The sequence below is a fragment of the Halichoerus grypus genome, chromosome 1 (genome assembly GCF_964656455.1).
Source record: "Halichoerus grypus chromosome 1, mHalGry1.hap1.1, whole genome shotgun sequence".
NCBI classification, from domain to species: domain Eukaryota; kingdom Metazoa; phylum Chordata; class Mammalia; order Carnivora; family Phocidae; genus Halichoerus; species Halichoerus grypus.
In genome coordinates, this window is record NC_135712.1 from 45,809,511 (window position 1) to 45,830,501 (window position 20,991).

The following is a 20,991-nucleotide window of genomic DNA, read 5'->3' on the forward strand; positions in this document are numbered from 1 at the left end:
GCTGCCCCTCAGACTGGATTTTAAAAATAAAACACAACAACTGTAGGCTTCCAATAGTAGGTAGATCTTAATTATAGAAAAGTTAGAAGATGGGGGCACCTGGGTGGTGCAGTCGGTTAAGTGTCTTCCTTCAGCTCAGGTCATGATCTCAGGGTCCTGGGATTGAGCTCTGAGTTGGGGTCTCTGCTCACTGGGGAGTCTGCTTCTCCCTCTCCCTCTCCCTCTGTGCTTTATTTCTCTCAAATAAATAAATAAAATCTTAAAAAAAAAAAGTTAAAAGATGGACAAAATAATAACATACAAACACTTTTGTAGCTAAATTGATATTAGACAAAACGATTTTAAGGCAAAAAGCGTTACTAGAGTTAAAAAGGGATACTTCATAATGATGAAACCGTCAATATGCCACGAAGAGATAGCAGTATGCGCTTTTAAAACCTTTCCACAAAATATTCCGGGCCCAATAGACTTCAGCAGTGAATATTACCAAATAGTTAGGAAGAAGTAACACTGATATCACACAAATTCATTTATATAATATTTCAGAAAGTGGAAATATTTCCTAACTCAGTCTGTGAGGCAGCATAACGTTGATACCAAACCCCTGCAAGGATGTCACGAGAAAGGAAGATTTCAAGACAACGACACTCATCAACACAGAGTCAAAAATTCTGGGCAAAACATTAACAAAGTCCAAAAATACATAGAAAGGATAATCTATCCGTGGGGCGCCTGTGTGGCTCAGTCGGTTAAGCGTCTGCCTTCGGCTCAGGTCGTGATCCCGGGGTCCTGGGATGGAGCCCTCCCTCAGGCTCCCTGCTCAGCGGGGAGTCTGCTTTTCCCCTCTCTCTGCCCCTCCCCCCTGCCACTTGTGCTCTCTCTCTCTCAAATAGATAAATAAAATCTTAAAAAAAAAAAAGAAAGAAAGGATAATCCATCCTGAACAAGTTCTATTTAGCTGAGAATGTAAAGTTCCTTTAAATTCAAAGATTAAGCAACATAATTCACCATAATAACAGAATAAAAGGGAAAAAATCATAAGATCATCTAAACAGGTGATGATAAAAGCATTTGATAAACTTTAACATTTATTCCTGATTAAAAAAAAAAAAACCAACCTCTTTGGTACTGCTACACTGAGAAACAGTTTGGCACTTTCCTATAAAACTAGGCATAAAGGCCCCAGATGATCCAGCAATTGCACTCATGGACATTTATCCCAGAGAAATGAAAACTTACATTCACACAAAAATCTATACATACATGTTCATGGCAGCTTTATTCATGATAATCAAAAACTGAAACAATCCAGAGGTCCTTCAATGTGTGAATGTTAAACAAAATGTGATGTATCTGTACTATGGAATACTACTCAGCAACAAAAAAGAATGAACTACAGTATTTATATATGAAACAACTTGGATGAATCTCCAAGGAATTTGGGGAAAAAATCTACAAATTATCTCAAAATAAAAAATATAATTAAACAATAACTCCTAACAAACTGGTAATAGATAAATTTCCAAATCTAATCAAAAGCTGTTCTAAAAAAACATACAACAAACATCATACTTCTTGGAGAAATATTGAAACTTTTCTTTAATATAAAGAACAAAATAAATACCTGCTCTCCTCACTTTTATTCACCACTGTATTAGAGGTTCTAGCTTTGGAATAAAGCAAAACACAAAATAAAAGTTGTAAGGACAGGAAAAGAAAACTGTCATTATTTACAGATCATACGGTTGTATGTGTAAATTCCAAAAGAATCTACAGATAAATTTTAATATTAATAAGTGTATTAGCAAAGATACTGGAATAGTCAATATACAAAAACTGTATATATAGTATACAAAAATAAATTGTATACATTAGCAAAAAAAAAAACAGAAAAAATTTAAAGTATATTGTTTACAATAAAATAAGATTAAATGCTTAAGAATAAATCTAACAAAAGTTGTACAAGTCCTCTGCATAGAAAACTACAAGCATTATTAAGAAAAATTAAGGAAGATCAAATAAATGCCATTAATGGGTTTTTCAAAATCTGTATTATGAAGACATCAAGTTCCTGAATTGATCTATGGAACAAGTGCCATACCAATCAAAATCCCAGTAAATTTTTGTTATTATTGCTGTCGAAATTGACAAGGTGATTATATAATTTATCTTGAGATATAAAGAAGTAAGGAGAGCCAAGTCACTGTTAAAGAACACCATGGGAAACTTTGCCCTACTGAGAATTATTTAGAGGAATTATTAAATTATTTTTAAAATATTAAAAAGCTATATAGGTTAAAGGAGTGCAGTACTTGCACAAAAATGGACAAAAAGCCCACTGGCACAAAATAAAAAATGCAGAAATAGATAATGCTTGGATGGACACACAATTATGACAAAAGTAGAGCTGCAGAACAGTGGGTAAAAGATGGTCTTTTCCATAAATAGTGCTGGGTCCATACATTAGTCCTATATAGCTGTCATAACAGATAACCACGGACTTACCTTAAAACAACACAACTTTATTATCTTACGGTTCTTTATGTCAGAAATCCAACACAAGCCGCAATGAGATAAATCAAAGTATTGGTAGGGCTGTGTTATTCTCTGGAGACTCTAAGAAAATTCATTCCCTTGCCATGCTCAGGTTCTAGAAGCTTCTGGTGTTCCCAACTCATTGTTCCACATTGACTCATGGCCCCCTTGCTTCATTTTCAAAGCCAGTGATGTTGCATTTCTCTGATAATTCTTCCCTAGTCACATCTCTCTCTGGCCACAGCCTCAAAGGTCCTCCTGTTTGAGGGACCCATTTGATTAAATGGGACCCAATCAGAAAACCCGGGATAGTCTCCCCATCTCAAAGTCACATCTGCAAAGTCCCCTTTGCCTTGGAAATCTCCGTGATTAGGACATGGACATCTTTGCAAGGCCATCATTCTGCCTACCACAGTCAACTAGGCATCCCTATGTAAAAAAGAAGAAACTTCCTTTACCTCTTACCATACACAAAACCAATTCCAGATGGACTACAACTCCAAAAATAAAAGTTTGGAGGAAAATATAGAAGAACATCTTCATGATATTAGGGTGGTGAAGAATTTCATAACTAGGACACAAAAAACATTTAACATAAGATTGAGAAATTGGTCTACATTAAAATTAAGAACTTCTTTTCATTAAAAGGTCTTATTAAAAAAGTGAAATGCAAGTGACTGAGTGGGAGAAGATATGTGGAACACACACCACCAATGAAGGGCTGTGTCAGTTTGGGTTTCCCAAAAGCAGAGCCTGAGAAGAGGACCCAGGTACAAGAGCGTGTGTTACACTTTACAAAAATACAAGTCAACAGCATTCCGCCCGCCCCGAAAAAAAGGTCTTAAATGTAATAGTTAACATTTATGAAATGCTTTCTACGTGCTAAACTCTGGACTAAGCATTTTGTGTATATTAGTTCAGTTAAGGTTTATAACATGCCCAAGAAGTAGGTTCCTTTATAGTTCCCATCGAGGAGGAAGCTGAGTTACAGAGTAATGTCCTAAAGCTACTAAATATTGTTCCTGGAGGCGGAGATTTTGTCTTTTTTGTTTACTGCTATGTTCCCAGTACCTAGAAAAGTGCCTCTTAACTGAATCAGGTGGCAAAGACAGGATTCAAACCCATGCTGTCTCTGGCAAAGACTGCATTCTTAACCGTGGCACAAGACAACTCATAATGCTTCTCGTCAATTTCAAATCTTCTACTCCACGTAGGCTATGAGAATAAAGACAATAAAAGTACAGGAAAATGAAAATTAATTTAAAAATTTCATCCATTAATCTAGATGCCTTAGAGAAAAGACAGATGGGAGAAACCACAGCCCTGAAGATTGTTTTAAAATGCTTCTCTTCCCCACTGGGTTTAAGATTGTATTCCTGTCATTGCCTCACCAATGAACCTCACAAATTATAAAAACTCACCTTCCATAACCCTCGTCCCAACATCCCAGCCTAATCCCTCATGACACTCTCTCAGCTGAAAGACGTGTTGGCGCTGGCTGTTGGGTCAGCAGTGGTGTGACAGCCAGGGCCACAGAAAGCCGAAATCATGTTCCGAAAAGCAAACACATGTTCCTCTAAGAAACAGACAGCCGGGGTTTTCACACTAAATGCCAAGCATTTTTTCCCGCATCAGTCTGGGAGCTCTAACAGTTCAGAGATGCTGATCAAGAAATGTATTGTCCAGACTCCAGATACCCTACTTGAGAAGCTTTTCTTGCTGGTGGTGATGGTGGGGTGTTGGTGGTGTTGGCGATAGTGTGTGTGTGTGTGTGTGTGTGTAAGTTCATGCAATGGTGCACTCTCTCTTTAAGAAAAGTGATTACAGTATAATTTCATATAATAAGACCGTGAAGTCTCTTCTGAGAGATCACAATTTCCCTTTCATTAGAAGATGGCCAGGTTGATTTTTGGTGGGCAAGGGGAATTATTCCAAAGTATTATTCATATTTTCTCACTGAAACATGCATTTAAATTAAGGACCACAAATCAACATTTGTCAGTCAAAGCTATAGAAGTGGCTATTACCATGACTGTATTTACAAGTTTTTGGCACTTGTGATTATGTCTTCAGAGAAAATAAGCAGTCTGAAATATTAATGTATTTCTATTACTTAGGCATTTTATTTTCTATGAAGTATATTTATATATATATATCTCCATTATCATATCAAATCACAATGCCTGCATATTGCTATTCCTTGAGCCTATTGAAAATAGATGATTTATATTTTCCTTATAATAAGTTTGCATACAGTTACTTATTCAGTCAAAAAAACTTATTTATTTTGAAAACTATAATTTCACATACCTTTACTAGAATTATATGTAATAAAGTTCCAGCCTGGAGGGAACGATTTAGAAAAAAAAATAGCATATCTGGAGGACTAAAGAACAAATTGCAAATATATGGTACACAGGATTATTTGTCAAATATTATATTTTGTTTACTATATTTTCATTTTCTCAATATAAGAGTCCATAAGTATAACTAAATGTGTTTGTTTGTTTGTCCTCTTGAAACTTGAAGGGCATTCGCGATCTCCCCCTGAAATGAAGAGAGTTTACATAAGGGGTCTCTGGTATGGAAACTAAACCAGGAGAGAGCCAGATCATTTTTAGGAGATACAGTTAGTAAAAAGATGTCCACATCCCAAACCAAAGACCCTTGATGGTAATATGATAAAAGGGAGCTAAGGAGAGTAGGGAATCAAGGTTAATAATCAGCTAACTTTATGATCGGGAGATTATCTTGCATTAGCGGGATGGGCCTTATGTAATTACAAGGGTACTTAAATGTGGAGGATGGACAAAAATAAAATGTGTCAAAGTGATGTGATGTGGGATAGATTCAACAGAACATTATTTTCCCCCAAAATTGTTGGGGGGAATGTGTTGATTCTTTTTCCATTAGTGTAAAATTTATTGAGTTTATTTGTACAAATACCCATGATTTATTTTTATATGTGCAATGCTATACTGGATTATGAATATGAAATGAAACAATTCAGAAAGTAAAGACATGCTTCCTAAAGAGTGAGCCCCAGGTGCTCTAGGAGCATAGATAACGTGCACCCTACAGAGGCATGATTATGGATGTGTTGGTGTTTGAAATATATGAATCACATGGTGACTAAACTCATGCCAAGTCTGTAGTAAGCATTTATATGAGGTAGAGCTAATTGAGAATAATTAGGCAAAATTAAAATGATAATGGCAGTGTTAATCTTGATTTTTTTTTGTGAGATACAGAATGTTTCCTCTTTTCCATTAAGATGGTCACTTCCCACTTATGTTACCATAAACAAAAAATGCCTTTTTTTCCAAGCTGGTATTGGACTCAGCCAACACTTTTCTACTTCTCTTCCACTCCTTCTGGATCTCAGGCATAAGGTCACTGACCTGACCACCTGCTAGTTGGCCCTCATCCATAGAGTGATGCTCTTCACAATACTGTTCTTAGTGTCTTCACCAAGAACTTTTGAGTCACTGAATTGTCAAAATGACTTCAAATGTAAGGTGTTTTTCAACATGAACAACATGTTAAGGGGCCTCTCCATCTGCAACACCTGCTTTTGTGCATACTCCAGGCCATGGTCATTAGCCCCAGCATCTCCTGGCTGGGCAAGTTGAAACAGAAATCCACCAGTTACATCTTCTATTCCTTCTCCTTATGGGTCCCCAGTTTGTCTTTCAGTAGTAGCCTCATGCGCTACACCATGGCTTCTAATGTGACCAAGACCAATCTGCTAAATATCAATAAATACTTCTCACTTTCCTCCATAAACTACATCATCTGGAGTCTGTTTTTCATACTATCACACTTTAGAGATGCCTCCTCTGCAGGAATCATGCTTCTTGCAAGTGCATACATGGTGGTGATTCTCTTGTCCAGGTATCACAGGCAGCCCTAGCACCTTCACAATACCAGCCTCTTCTTACGAACCGTCTCAGAGAAAAGGGCCACCCAGACCATCCTGCTGCAGGTGCATTTCTTCATGGTCATGTGCTGGGTGGATTTCATCACCTCATCTTCTTCAACCCTATTATGGGCATATGACCCAGTCATCCTGGGTGTCCAGACTTTTGTGGACAATTTCTTTTTAAAATTTTTTTTAAAGATTTTATTTATTTGAGAGTGAGATAGACAGAGCATGAGTGGGGGGAGGGGCAGAAGGCAAGGGAGAGGGAGAAGCAAACTCCCCGTTCAGCAGGGATCCTGACTCAGGGTTTGATCCCAGGACCCCAGAATCAAGACCCAACCCAAAGGCAGATGTTTAACTGACTGAGCCACCCAGGTACCCCTAAATTTCTATGCCACTGTCAGTCCTTTGGCATTAATCAGAGGTAATATAAGGACAATAAAGATGATGAAAAATATGCAACGGAAGTATCATATATTTTTAATAAATTATTAAAGAAAATAATTCTCTTAAATACAGATTCGTCTATCCTCACTTAAATTATTCACACAGCAGAGAACTTGATCTTTGATTTAATTAAATTGTATGGAATTAAGGGTACCCGGATGGCACAGTCAGTTAAGCATCTGACTCTTGGTTTAGGCTCAGGTCATGATCTCAGGGTCATGAGATCAACCTCGCCTGGGGCTCCCTGCCCAGCTCAGAATGTGCTTAAGACTCTCTCCCCCTCTGTCCTTCCTCTCACTTGCATGCTCTCTCTTTCTCAATTAAATAAATCTTTTGAAAAGCCTATGGAATTATGTTCTTATTATATCTAAATACTTCTTTTAAATTTATTTATTTATTTGAAAGAGAGAGCATATGGGGGTGGGGAATGCAGAGAGAGAGAGAGGGAGATAGAAAGCCAAGGCGGGGACAACACAGAGCTCTATCGCACAACCCTGAGATCATAACCTGAGCCAAAACCAAGAGTCAGATGTTTAACTGACTGTGCCACCCAGGTGCCCCTATACCTAAATACTTTTGAAAACAATGCTACTGAGAACTTGCTAGATTCTTTAGATAATTCCATCATGATTTGGAAGTCCTATACATTTATATGTTTCTTATCTTTCATTTTGATTCTCAGAACTTCATGTATGAAAACTTTTCTAACTTCTTGAGGTGTACTTTTAAGAAGTTTTTATTGGTAATGAAATGCCTTGGGTACCTTGCTGCAAATCAACTGACCATATATATATAGATTTATTCCTACACTCTCTATTCTTCTTTATTGATCTATATGTACACCTTTATGCCAACACCACACTCTTTTTGATTACTTGAGCTTTAAAGTAGGTCTTGAAATCAGGTTGCTTTCCTCTGCAGCATTGTTTTGACTATGCTAGGTTCTTTGCCTTTCTATGTAAATGTTTTGGTTATTATTTATTTGTTTATTACCTTTGACCCCTTCATCCATTTCTCCCACCCCACCATCTCCTACCTCTGGCAACCACCAATCTGTTCTCTTTATCTATGAGCTTGATTTTTGAGATTCCAGATATAAAAGAGATCACACAATATTTGTCTTTTGCTGACATTTTTTCACTTAGCAAAATGCCCTTGAGTGTCATTCATATCATCACAAATAACAAAATTTCCTTTTTTTATGACTGAACAATATTTCAATGTATGTATACACCACAATTTCTTTATTCATTCATCCACTGATGGACTCTTATTTTGTTTCCATATATTGACTTATAAATAGTGCTGTAATGAACATAAAGGGTGCATGTATCTTTTCAAACTAGTGTTTTCATTTTCTTCAAGTAAATGCCCAGAAGTGGAATTGCTGAGAGCTCTATTTTTAAGTTTTTGAGGAACCTCTATGCTCTTCTTCATAGTGATTGCACCAATGTACATTCACATCAACAGTGCACAAGGGTTCCATTTTCTCCACATCCTTGCCAACATTTGTTAATTTCCTGTGTCTTTGATAATTGCCATTCTAACAGGTGTGAGGTAGTATCTCATTGTCATTTTGAGTTGCATTTCCCTGATGATTAATGATGTTGAACATCTTTTCATGTACCTGTTACAATCTGTATGTCTTCTTTAGAAAACTATTCAGATCATCTGCCAATTGTTTAATCAATTTTTCTTTTGCCATTGAGTTGTATGTGTTCTTTATATATTTTGGATATTAACCCCTTATCAGATATATGATTTGCAAATATTTTCTCCCATTTGGTAGGCTGCCTTTTTATTTTGCTGCTGGTTTCCCTTGCTATGCAGAAGCTCTTTAGTTAATGTAGTTCTATTTGTCTTTTTTTGCTTTTGTTGCTGTTAATTTTGGTGTCAGATTTAAAAAAATCATCACTGGGGCCTCTGAGTGACTCAGTTGGTTAAGTGTCCAACTCTTGATTTCAGCTCAGGTCATGATCTCAGGGTCGTAAGATTGAGCCCCTTATTGGGTGCTGGGCATGGAGGGTGCTTAAGATTCTCTCTCTTCCTCTCCTTCTGCCCCTCCCCTGCTTCTCCCTCTCTTTAAAAAAAAAAATCATCACCAAGACTAGTGTCAAGGAGCTTACTGCCTATTTTCTTCTAGGTTTCAGGTCTGATGTTCAAGTCTCTAATCCATTTTGAGTTAATTTTTGTATATGGTGTCAGATGGTGGTCCAGCCTTATTCTTTTTCACATGGCTGTCTGCTTTTCCCCACACTATTTATTGAACTGTCTTTTCCCATTGTATATTCTTGGCTCCTTTGTTGTAAATTAATTGACCATATATTTATTTCTGGGCTCTGGGTTTATAAGTCTTTTCTTATTCTTACATTAATAAATCAGAAAAAGAAAGCATTTATTTTAATACAATGGGATGAACAGCACGTTAGAAAAAGCCTGGATTTTGGGGGGTGCCTGAATGGCTCAGTTGTTAAGCGTCTACCTTCAGCTCAGGTCATGATCACAGGGTCCTGGGATCGAGCCCCGCATTGGGCTCCCTCCTCAGTGGGAAGCCTGCTTCTCCCTCTCCCACTTCCCTGGTTTATGTTCCCTTTCTCCTGTCTCTCTCTGTGTCAAATAAATAAATAAAATATTTAAAAAAAAAAAAAAGAAAAAGCCTGGATTTTGGGAGCCAGAGATGAGTTCAAACCCAGACTCTACCCCTAATTAGCTGTGTGACTGTAGGCGGGTTACTTGATCTCTCTTAGACTTTGTTTTTCACTTTCATAAGAAGGAATAAAACACCTTCTTGATTGTTGTGAAGAATTTTTATCCATCAATTTCATCAACATTTAAGCACTTATAAATCTTATTATAATATAATACAAATATTGAAATAAATAAAACATTAGACAAAAAGCTCCTCAAGTCCTTGATTATCTTTATTACCATGTAGCACTGACCAGCTAGCTACTTCTGGTAGGTGCTAAGTAAGTATGTGTTGGATGGGTGGACCCTGAGAACATGAGTCAGTACACAGTAACAGCAGGACTGCTTATCTTCCGTGGTCTGGTTCCTAGAACTGCTTGTTGAAGGGCTCACTTCCAGTATCCTTCACTGTGGCAAAAAGAAGGTCTGGTTGGAACCAGTGAGACAAATGAAATCGCCAATACCAACTCCTATCAGTGTATCTGGAAGCTAATCAAAGATGGGCTGATCATTCAGAAGCCTGTTACTGTCCATTCCCACACTCAGTGTTGAAGAAACACCCTGCCCTGCTGTAAAGGCAGGTATAATGGGCACAAATATGCAAAGGGTACTGTCAAATGCCTGAGAAGGTAAGCTGGATAAGAATTCAGAGCTGGATCCTCAGAAGATAGGGTGAATTTAAGAAGACTGACCACTGCATGTATCACAGCCTATACATGAAGATAAAGGGGAATGCGTTTAAAAACAACCTGATTCTTATGGAACACATCCATAAGCTGAAGGCTGACAGGGGCAGCAAGAAGGTGCTGGCTGACCTGGCTGAGACCCACAGGTCTAAGATCAAGGAAGAACACAAGTGCTGGGAGGGACAGCTGCAGGCCAAGAAAGAGAATAAGACTGACACCAAGAACTAAAGCTCCCCCTCTTTTGTCTGTACATAGTGGCCTCGGGACTTGTATAGCCATCATTATTCAATAACATTAGGCTTTATCTGCCTGAGGGGGAAAAGTGAATTGCATTTGTTTTTCTGCCAACTCTGTGGTCATGGTGAGCATTCAACCAATTAAAAATCTAAGTCTTTTTTCACATGAACTGCTGTTCAATAAGCTCTCCCTCTTCCTGTTTATGGATTATTGAATTACTGAACTGAAACACAGGATTTTTTTATTCATCTTTAATTACATTTTATCATATTAACTTTAGCCAATTTAATTTTAGCTGTTCGGTTCTGTTGGCCATTAATCTGTCAGTATGCATGTTAATCATGCCTTCCAGACTTATGATGTGTAAATTTGATTAAAGTGTAAAACTCTATTCATTCAACACAACAGGCCCCTGCCCCAGAGGATCAGCAAGAACATCCAGCTAAGACCAAGTTTACCAATCATAGAGAACTGCAAAACTCCAGCTCTAAGGGAAAATAGTATATAGAATACATGTTTTTTTCTGCACAATTCTTTAGTCTTTCAATTTTAATTTTTTCCCTTTCCTTTTTCAACCAATTTCTTATTTTATCAACTCGTTTTTCAAATCATTTTTAATTTTCATTTTTACAGTTATATTCTATCTTTCATTGTATTTAATTTTATTTTTGAATATATGTATATACATTTTTCTTTCTTCACAATTTTGGGATGCAGTTTCTTCTGACAAACCAACAAAAATACACTCAGGATATAGTGTTTTGCTCTGTTCTGTTCACCTGTCTGTTTATATTCCTTCTTTTTTTGTTGTTGTTTTCTCTTTTTTTTCTCTTTTAGTCTTCATTTTTACAGTTACATTCTATCTTTTCATTGTATTTAATTTTATTTTTGTACCTATATAAATTTTTCTTTCTTTACAGTTTTGGGATCTAGTTTTCTAACAAACAGAACAAAATACACACAGGATCCAGTGTATTGCTCTATTCCATTCACCTGTTGGATTATATTCTTTTTTCTTTAATTTTTATTATTTTTTCTTTTAGTTTCAGGTCTCTTCTGATTTGCTTAGAGTATATTTCCCTGGGGTCATTGTTGCCATTTTAGTATTTTGTTCTCTTGTTCATCTATTCTCTGGACAGAATGACAAGGTGGAAACACTCACCTCAAAAAAGAGAACAAGAGGCAGTACTGACTGCCAGGGACCTGATCAGTATGGGTATAAGTAAGATGTCAGAACTAGAGCTCAGAATAACAATTATAAAGATATTAGCTGGGCTTGAAAAAAGCATAGACAACACTAGAGAATCTCTTTCTGGACAAATAAAGGAAATAAAATCTAATCAAGTTGAAATAAAAAAGGCTACTAATGAGATGCAATAAAAAATGGAGACTCTGACTGCTGGGATAAATGAGGCAGAAAAGAGAATTAGTGATATAGAAGATGAAATGATGGAGAATAAAGAAGCTGAGAAAGAGATAAACAACTACTGTATCATGAGGGGAGAATTCGAGAGATAAATGATACCATAAAGTGAAACAATATTAGAATAATTGGGATCCCAGAAGAGGAAAGAGAGAGAGAAAGAGAGGGGCAGAAGGTATATTGGAGCAAATTATAGCAGAGAACTTCCCCAATCTGGGGAAGGAAACAAGCATTCCAGTCCAGAAGGCACAGAGAAACCCCTTAAAATCAAGAAAAATGGTCAACACCAAGACATATAATAGTGACACTTGCAAATCTCAGAGACAAAGAGAAAATCCTAAAAGCAGCTTGGGACAGGAGGTCCGTAATCTACAAGGGTAGAAAGATTAGACTGGCAGCAGACATAACCACAGAGACTTGGCAAGAGAGAAAGGACTGGCATGATATAGTCAGGGTGCTAAACGAGAAAAATATGCAGCCAAGAATACTTTATCCAGCAAGGCTGTCATTCAAAACAGGAGAGATAAAAAGCTTCCAGGACAAACAAAAACTAAAAGAATTTGTGATTACTAAAGCAGCCCTACACAAAATATTAAAGGGATCCTTTAAGCAAAGAGAGAGCCCAAAAGTAACTTAGACCAGAAAGGAACAGAGACAATATACAGAAACAGAGACTGTACAGGTAATGCAATGGCACTAAATTAATCTCTTTTAATAGTTACTCTGAATGTAAATTGGTTAAATGCCACAATCAAAAAACACAGGGTATCAGATTGGATAAAAAAGCAAGACCCATTGATACACTGTCTGCAAGAGACTCATTTTAGACCCAAAGACACCTCCAGACTGAAAGTGAGGGGGTGGAATACCACTTATCATGCTAATGGACATCAAAAGAAAGCTGGGGTGGCAAACCTTATATCAGACAAATTAAGTTTTAAACCAAACACTGTAATAAGAGATGAGGAAGGACACTATATCATAATTAAAGGGCCTATCCAACAATAAGATCTAACAATTGTAAATATTTATGTCCCTAACATGGGAGCAGCAAATTATATAAGCCAATTAACAAATTTAAAGAAACTCATCAATAATAATTCAATAATAGTAGAAGACTTTAACACCCCCCTCACTGCAATGGACAAATCATCTAAGCAGAAGACCAACAAGGAAACAAGGGCTTTGAATGGCACACTGGACCAGATGGATTTCACAGATATATTCAGAGCCTTCCATCCTAAAGCAATGGACTACACATTCTTCTTGAGTGTGCATGGAACATTCTCCAGAATAGATCACATCCTGGATCACAAATCAGGTCTCAACCAGTACCAAAAGATTGGGGTCATTCCCTGCATATTTTCAGACCACAATGCTTTGAAACTGCAAGTCAATCACAGGAGGATATTTGGTAAGAACGCACATACATGGAGGCTAAAGAGTATCCTACTAAAGAATGAATGGGTCAACCAGGAAATTAAAGAAGAATTAAAAAAATTCAGGGAAGCAGATTAAAATGAACATACAACTGTCCAAAACCTTTGGGATGCTGCAAAGGCAGTCCTAAGAGGGAAGTATATAGCAATACAAGCCTTTGCCAAGAAACAAGAAAGGTCTCAAATATATAACCTAACCTTATACCTATAGGAGCTGGAGAAAAAACAGCAAATAAAGTCTAAACTAAGCAGGAGAAGAAAATTAATAAAGATTAGAGCAGAAATCAATAAAATAGAAACCAAAAGAACAGTAGAACAGGTGAATGAAACTAGGAGCTGGTTCTCTGAAAGAATTAATAAGATCGACAAACCCCTGGCCAGACTTATCAAAGAAAAGAGAAAGGATCCAAATAAATAAAATCATGAATGAAAGAGGAGAGATCACAACCAACACCACAGAAATACAAACAATTATAAGAACATATTATAAGCAACTGTATGCTGACAAATTAGGCAATCTGGAAGAAATGGATGCATTCCCAAAGATGTATAAACTACCAAAACTGAAACAGGAAGAAATAGAAAACCTGAACAGACCCATAACCAGCAAGGAAATTGAAGTGGTAATCAAAAATCACCCAACAAACAAGAGTTCAGGGCTGGATGGCTTCCCAGGGGAATTCTACCAAACATTTCAAGAAGAATTAATACCTATTTTTCTGAAGCGGTTTCAAAAAATAAAAATGAAAGGAAAACTTCCAAACTCTTTCTATGAGGCCAGCATTACTTTGATCCCAAAACCAGACAAAGACCCCACCAAAAAGGAGAATTACAGACCAAAATCCCTGATGAACATGGATGCCAAAATTCTCACCAAGATACTAGCCAATAGGATCCAACAATACATTAAAGGATTATTCACCACGACCCAGTGGGATTTACTCCTGGGTTTCAAGGGTGGTTTAACATTTGCAGATAAATCAGTGTGATACACTACATAATAAAAGAAAGGACAAGAACCATCAGATCCTCTCAATAGATGCAGAAAAAGCATTTGACAAAGTACAGCATCCTTTCTTGATTAAAACTCTTCACAGTGTAGGGATAGGGGAACATACCTCAATATCACAAAGCCATATATGAAAAGCCCACAGAGAATATCACTATCAATGTGGAAAAACTGAGAGCTTTCCCCTTAAGGTCAGGAACATGGCAGGGATGTCCACTATCACCACTGCTATTCAACATAGTACTAGAAGTCCTAGTCTCAGCTATCAAACAACAAAAAGAAATAGAAGGCATTCAAATTGGCAAAGAAGAAATCAAACTCTCACTCTTCATAGATGACATGATACTCTGTGTGGATAACCCAAAAGACTCCACCCCAAAATTGCTAGAACTCATACAGGAATTCAGCAAAGTGGCAGGATATAAAATCAATGCAGAGAAATCAGTTTCATTTCTATAACAATGAGACAGAAGAAAGAGAAATTGAGGAGTCGATCCCATGTACAATTGCACGAAAAATCATAAGATACCTAGGAATAAATCTAACCAAAGAGGTAAAGGATCTGTATTCTAGAAACTACAGAACACTTATGAAAGAAATTGAAGACACAAAGAAATTGAAAAACATTCCCTGCTGATGGGTTGGAAGAACAAATATTGTTAAAATGTCTATGCTACCTAGAGCAATCTATACATTCAATGCAATCCCTATCAAAATACCATTGACTTTTTTCACAGAGCTGGAACAAATAATCCTAAAATTTGTATGGAGCCAGAAAAGACCTCAAATAGCCAAAGGAATGTTGAAAAAGAAAACCAAAGCTGGTGGCATCACAATTCTGGACTTCAAGCTCTATTACAAAGCTGTCATCATCAAGACAGTATGGTACTGGCACAAAAACAGATACATAGATCAAGGGAACAGAAGAAAGAACCCAGAAATGAACCCTGAACTCCATGGTCAACTAATCTTGGACAAAGCAGGAAAGACTATCCAATGGAAAAAAGACAGTCTCTTCAACAAATGGTGTTGGGAAAATTGGACAGCCACATGCAAAAGAATGAAACTGGACCATTTCCCTACACCATATGAAAAATAGACTCAAAATGGATGAAAGCCCTAAATGTGAGACAAGAATCCATCAAAATCCTAGAGGAGAACACAGGCAGCAACCCCTCAGCCACAGCAGCTTCTTGCTAGAAACATTTCCAAAGCAAGGGAAACAAAGGCAAAAATGAACTATTGGGAATTCATCAAGATTTTAAAAGCTTAAAGGGGAGCCGGGGTGGCTCAGTTGGTTAAGCGTCTGCCTTCGGTTCAGGTCATGGTCCCAGGGTCCTGGGATCGAGCCCCACATCGGGCTCCCTGCTCAGCGTGTTCTCCCTCTGCCACTCCCCCTGCTTGTGTTCCCTCTCTCACTGTGTCTCTCTCTGTCAAAAAAAATAAATAAAATCTTAAAAAAAAAAGATAAAAAGCTTTTGCACAGCAAAGGAAACAGTCGAGAAAACCAGAAGACAACCGACAGAATGGAAGAAGACATTTGCAAATGACATACCAGATGAAGGGCTCGTATTCAAAATCTATAAAGAACTTACCAAACTCAACACCCAAAGAACAAGTAATCCAATCAAGAAATGGGCAGAAGACATGAATAGCCATTTCTCCAAAGAAGACATCCAACTAGCCAACAGACACATGAAAAAATGCTCCACATCCCTGAGCATCAGGGAAATCCAAATCAAAACCACAATGAGATACCACCGCACACCAGTCAGAATGGCTAAAATTAACAAGTCAGGAAATGACAGATGTTAAAGAGGATGTGGAGGAAGAGGGACTCTTACACTGTTGATGGAAATGCAAGCTGGTGCAGCCACTCTGGAAAACAGTATGGAGGTTCCTCAAAAAGTTGAAAATAGAACTACCTTATGATCCAGCAATTGCACTACTGGGTGTTTACCCCAAGGATACACACATCGTGATATGAAGGGCAACTTGCACCCCAATGTTTATAGCAGCAATGTCCACAGTAGCTAAACTATAGAAACAGCCCAGATGTCCATTGACAGATGAATGGATAAAGAAGATGTCGTGTACAATGGAATACTACTCAGCCATGAAAAAAAAAATGAAATCTTGCCATTTGCAATGACGTGGATGGAACTAGAGGGTATTCTGCTAAGGTAAATAAGTCAATCAGAGAAAGACAATTATCATATGATCTTACGCATATGTGGAATTTAAGAAACAAAACAGAGGATCACAGGGGAAGAGAGGAAAAAATAAAACAAGAGGAAATCAGAGAATCAGAGAGGGAGACAAAACATAAGAGACTCTTAATCACAGGAAACAAACTGAGGGTTGCTGGATGGGAGGGGGTGAAAGGATGGGGTAACTGGATGATGTAATGAGCACTGGGTATTATATAAGACTGATGAATCACTGACCTCTACCTCTGAAACTAATATACATTATATGTTAATTAATTGAATTTAAATAAAAAAAATATATATATTCCTAATCCCCAAAACCCATGAAAGTTTATATTTCTTCATATTTCTTTTACATTTTCATTCCCCTCAAGTATTTGTCTTCCATCTTTTTGTGTTTGCCTTTCAAACATTTGACCATTTACTTACTCTTTCATAGTGAATAGACATCTTTTGACAACCTGCTGTATGCTGGTTTTTGCTAGATGAGGGCAAAACCAAGTCATGACACACGTGTTTGCCTTCAAGGAGCTCATACGCTAGTAGAGAGGACATATAGGTAAGTAAGCAGTTACAAAGGTGTGAAAAGAATTCCTATCACCAAGGCACACAAAGATGGGGATGCTACAACCCAAATTGTAAAAGTCAGAAAACATGTTTTGGAGGACACAACCACGGTGCTAAGTCTGGAAGTGGCGGCTGCAGGCTATGTGTGCAGGCACATGGATTTCTGTAGATGCCATCTCTCTCCTTCTCACCAGACTCATTTGTGAATCTTAGCTTTCAAGGCCTACTACTGAGCTATTTTGATAAATTACCTCATTTGTGTACTCTTTCACCCATAAACATTTTTTAAAGACCCACTCAGTGCCTGGGACTGTTAAATATTGTCCTTTCTTTCAAAGACTTATGACATAGAAATCCCTGTTTTCTCCCTCCCACGTGATTTTTGGGAACTTTTGAAATCTGCTTTTCCAAAGTGCAAAGTACTCATTTGGCTCTCCCGATTGTTCCTTTCTGACGAGCAACAACTTTAAACTTTTAGGTTCCTTTTTGCTTTCAAATTGTTCAGTCAATATACTTCACTGAGTGCTTTCTATGGGCAAGGCACTGTATTCAGTGCTCTGGGAGATACGAAGGTGACTGAGATGTAGGCTCTGTCCTCATGAGGCTTATAAACTAACAGGGGAATCGTGCACAAAGAACACAATAAAGAGAATAATAAATGCTCCACTAAAGACATTTTATTTTTAAAGATAAAAATTTCTTGATTGGAATTAAGTCCAAAAGAGAGATCCTTGCTTCTTCCTTAATCATTAGGGAGATGGTAAGATGAAATAACACCGTACGGACAAAAAGTTTGGATCAGGTTAAAAAAAGTTTAAGAGGAGTTGTATAATTTATATTAAAAAAAAATTGTCTCTGTATTTTCAGCACATTCCAGGGGAGAGGGTACATGGACTAGTCTGATCATATTCCATAATTCAAAAGTCAATTCATTTGATTACCAAAATTTAATAGTGGTGTTATGTATCAAGTTAGGTTTAAAAGTACATATCAGAACTACGGCATTACCCCTGGGCTTTCACTTTCTACATTATATATTACTGAAATTTTGGAATACTTTGTAATGATCATACACTTCATTTATAATTAGAAAACAAACAATATATTCATAACTATGTATGTGAAGTTTCCATTAGAGAATAGCATTGTGTTAATTCCCTAGAAAGGTTTTATTAGGTTCTTTTTCAAAATGAAAAATATAAAGAGAGATTATAAAAGTTTGAAAAAATATGAAATTTAGAAAAAAGAAAAAAATCACCTATAAAGCTCCCATACTCACACAATTGTTACTAATGGTGATGATGTGTTTCTTTTCTCTCTTTTTTCCTATACATTGGTGAGGTTGTTTTTAAGTGATCAGATGGTAATGTTTCTTAATCTTATTTGACCCACAAGAACAGGAACGTTTTCTTCCTATGTATCCAGTTCCTTGTTCTGGCCTAGATGGAATGGTAGGTCATGGAATGTTTACATGAAAAGATCTTACAGATCATCTAGAAGTATCCAAACTCTTATCTTATCTCCCAGGAAGTAAAAATCTTTATCTTACAAATTTACTGTTTTGTAGATGGGGTCATATTAACAGTTACTAGTTCAGATTCTATGGCCGCTTTTCCCCACCTGGTCGCACAGGTCAGAAAAGTTTCCCCAAATTCTTTTGGGAGTTCAGGTAATGTTTTACATAGACTCCGAGCACAACCAGTCAGCTCTCATTTCTTTCCTCTTCCACAGCTGTAACCTGGGTAGGCCACATCTTGCCGATGGCCTGCTGCCTTCCCAGGCGGCTGCCATGAAGGATCTGCAAGCGCTGACAGGCCAAAGCGGTGTGTGGAGAAGCAGCTTGGAAGGCCCCCTTCTCTCTCCCAGTAGAGGGCTCCCCAGCAGTGCCATTTGTGGGCCATGTCTTGGCACCCTTGCTCCTCAAAATGTGTTTCATGGACTGGCAGCATTTGGTGGACTTATCAGAAATGCAGAATCTCAGGCCCCTAAATCAGAATCTGCATTTTAACAAGAACCCCAGGTGATTCGTATTCAAATAACAGTTTGAGAGGCACCTACTTAAAGCACCTCCCTGGGATTAAAGCATGAATTCAACTGGGGTAAAGGGCAATGTTGGGTCAGAGAACAAAAGTGACAAATAATAGGACTTTCGATAATGATGCCTTCCCTTTAATGACCTTATCTTTGTGACTGGGCCAAACTTGGAATGCTTGTGTATTTCTCTTAGAAGAGCTCTCCCTTAGGAGATGCCCTCCCTCCTCACTGCCTCAGAGAGATAGACCTTTTTTGGGGGGGGGGGATGGGGTGGCTGAGTGCCGGACATTGGGGAGGGTATGTGCTATGGTGAGCACTGTGAATTGTGTAAGACTGATGAATCACAGACCTGTACCTCTGAAACAAATAATACATTATATGTTAAAACAAAAAAAAAGATAGTAGGAAGGGAAAAATGAAGGGGGGAAATCAGAGGGGGAGAGAGAGACTTTTGGTGACCTGTCCCTTCTTTTTCAATTCAACTAAACATGGCTGAACCTCGTACTAAGAATCCACCAGACTATAGGAAATTTTACACTGCTGCACATGTAAAATATATTTTTATTTAGTCAATGTTGATTTAGTACCTATCATTTACAAAATATTCCATGATGGGCTGTGGGAATACCAAAGTAAGTAAAAGTTTCTACCCTCAAAGGAGGCAAATAAGCTGTATGATGGGACAAGTAGGGACTTTTGGGGACAGTTTGAGGAAAGAGCCGAAAGGTTCCCAAATGAAGCAGTCTTACTGCAGTTTGGAGAAGCCACTGTTATATCTTGTCCCCACAGCCTCTGCATGCCTGTTCTCCAGGTGAAATGCCCTGCTTCCATTTCCATTTCTCTACATTCTTACCCACCCTCCAAGGCCAAGTTCAAATGCCAACTTATGAATAAAATCTGCCCCAATCCTCTCAGCTAAATATGCTTTTGACACTTTATAACTCTCATCATATCCCGCCTTGAGACAAATTATGTGTGTTGAGGCCTTATGGGGTGGGGGATGTATCATTTGTAGGCAAAGAATGTATTGTAGTCAGTCTTCTCGGATTCCCCAAAGTACCTAGCATGATGTGCCATAAATAGTTTTTGAAGAAAGAAAAAAATTAGATGTAGTGCAGCTACTCCATTAATGTGTCCCTATTCAGGAAGTGTGTCAGCTTTCTCAAGTCACTGTCAGAGTGAACATGAGGGAGAATGCTGACACTGCTGGGATAATTAGGAGGATTATGCACCTTCCCCCCAATTTTCCTTTGGTCAGATTGGTTCTTTCACACAGAAACAACATCCTCATTGGTAGATTAGTAGCTATTAATCTCAGCTGAATGGAATTTCATCTAATTGTCAGCTGGATAGAAGTGGGCTGGCTATGTTGCCTGTTAGTATTTAAGAAGTCTCCTACCTTAATGGAGAGCGCTTTTTATGCCCGGTTTTCCCTAAAGCTGAGATGGCATCCCAGGCTCAGAAACCTCTCTGCGAGGCGTGTAGGGTTGCTGTTAATTATGTAGCATCTTATGAGCTGAACGTCAGTGATGCTTATTTTACGATGGTTAGTATGAGTTCTTGAGGCATTGTGAGAGAGGTTTCAACTCTGATTTGGGTGATGACATATCTTCTCGATTCTTAGTAATGGTGGTTACGGCTGTTTTTGTGGTTTGATACTAGATGAGACAGTAACATAGTGGCTAGGGTTTTGCTGTGTTGTGACCCAGTGATTCAGAGCTGCGATGGCAAACTATGGGAGATGATAAGGAGAATCACAGTTCTTTCCAGTGGTTTCCCAATGCTATATGGGCA

At 37.8% G+C, this 20,991-nt stretch overlaps 1 pseudogene; it reads left to right on the forward strand.

Moving 5' to 3' along the window:
• Positions 1-402: 402 nt before the first annotated feature.
• LOC118544894 (large ribosomal subunit protein eL19-like) lies at positions 403-20,761 on the forward strand (annotated as a pseudogene).
• Positions 20,762-20,991: the final 230 nt, after the last annotated feature.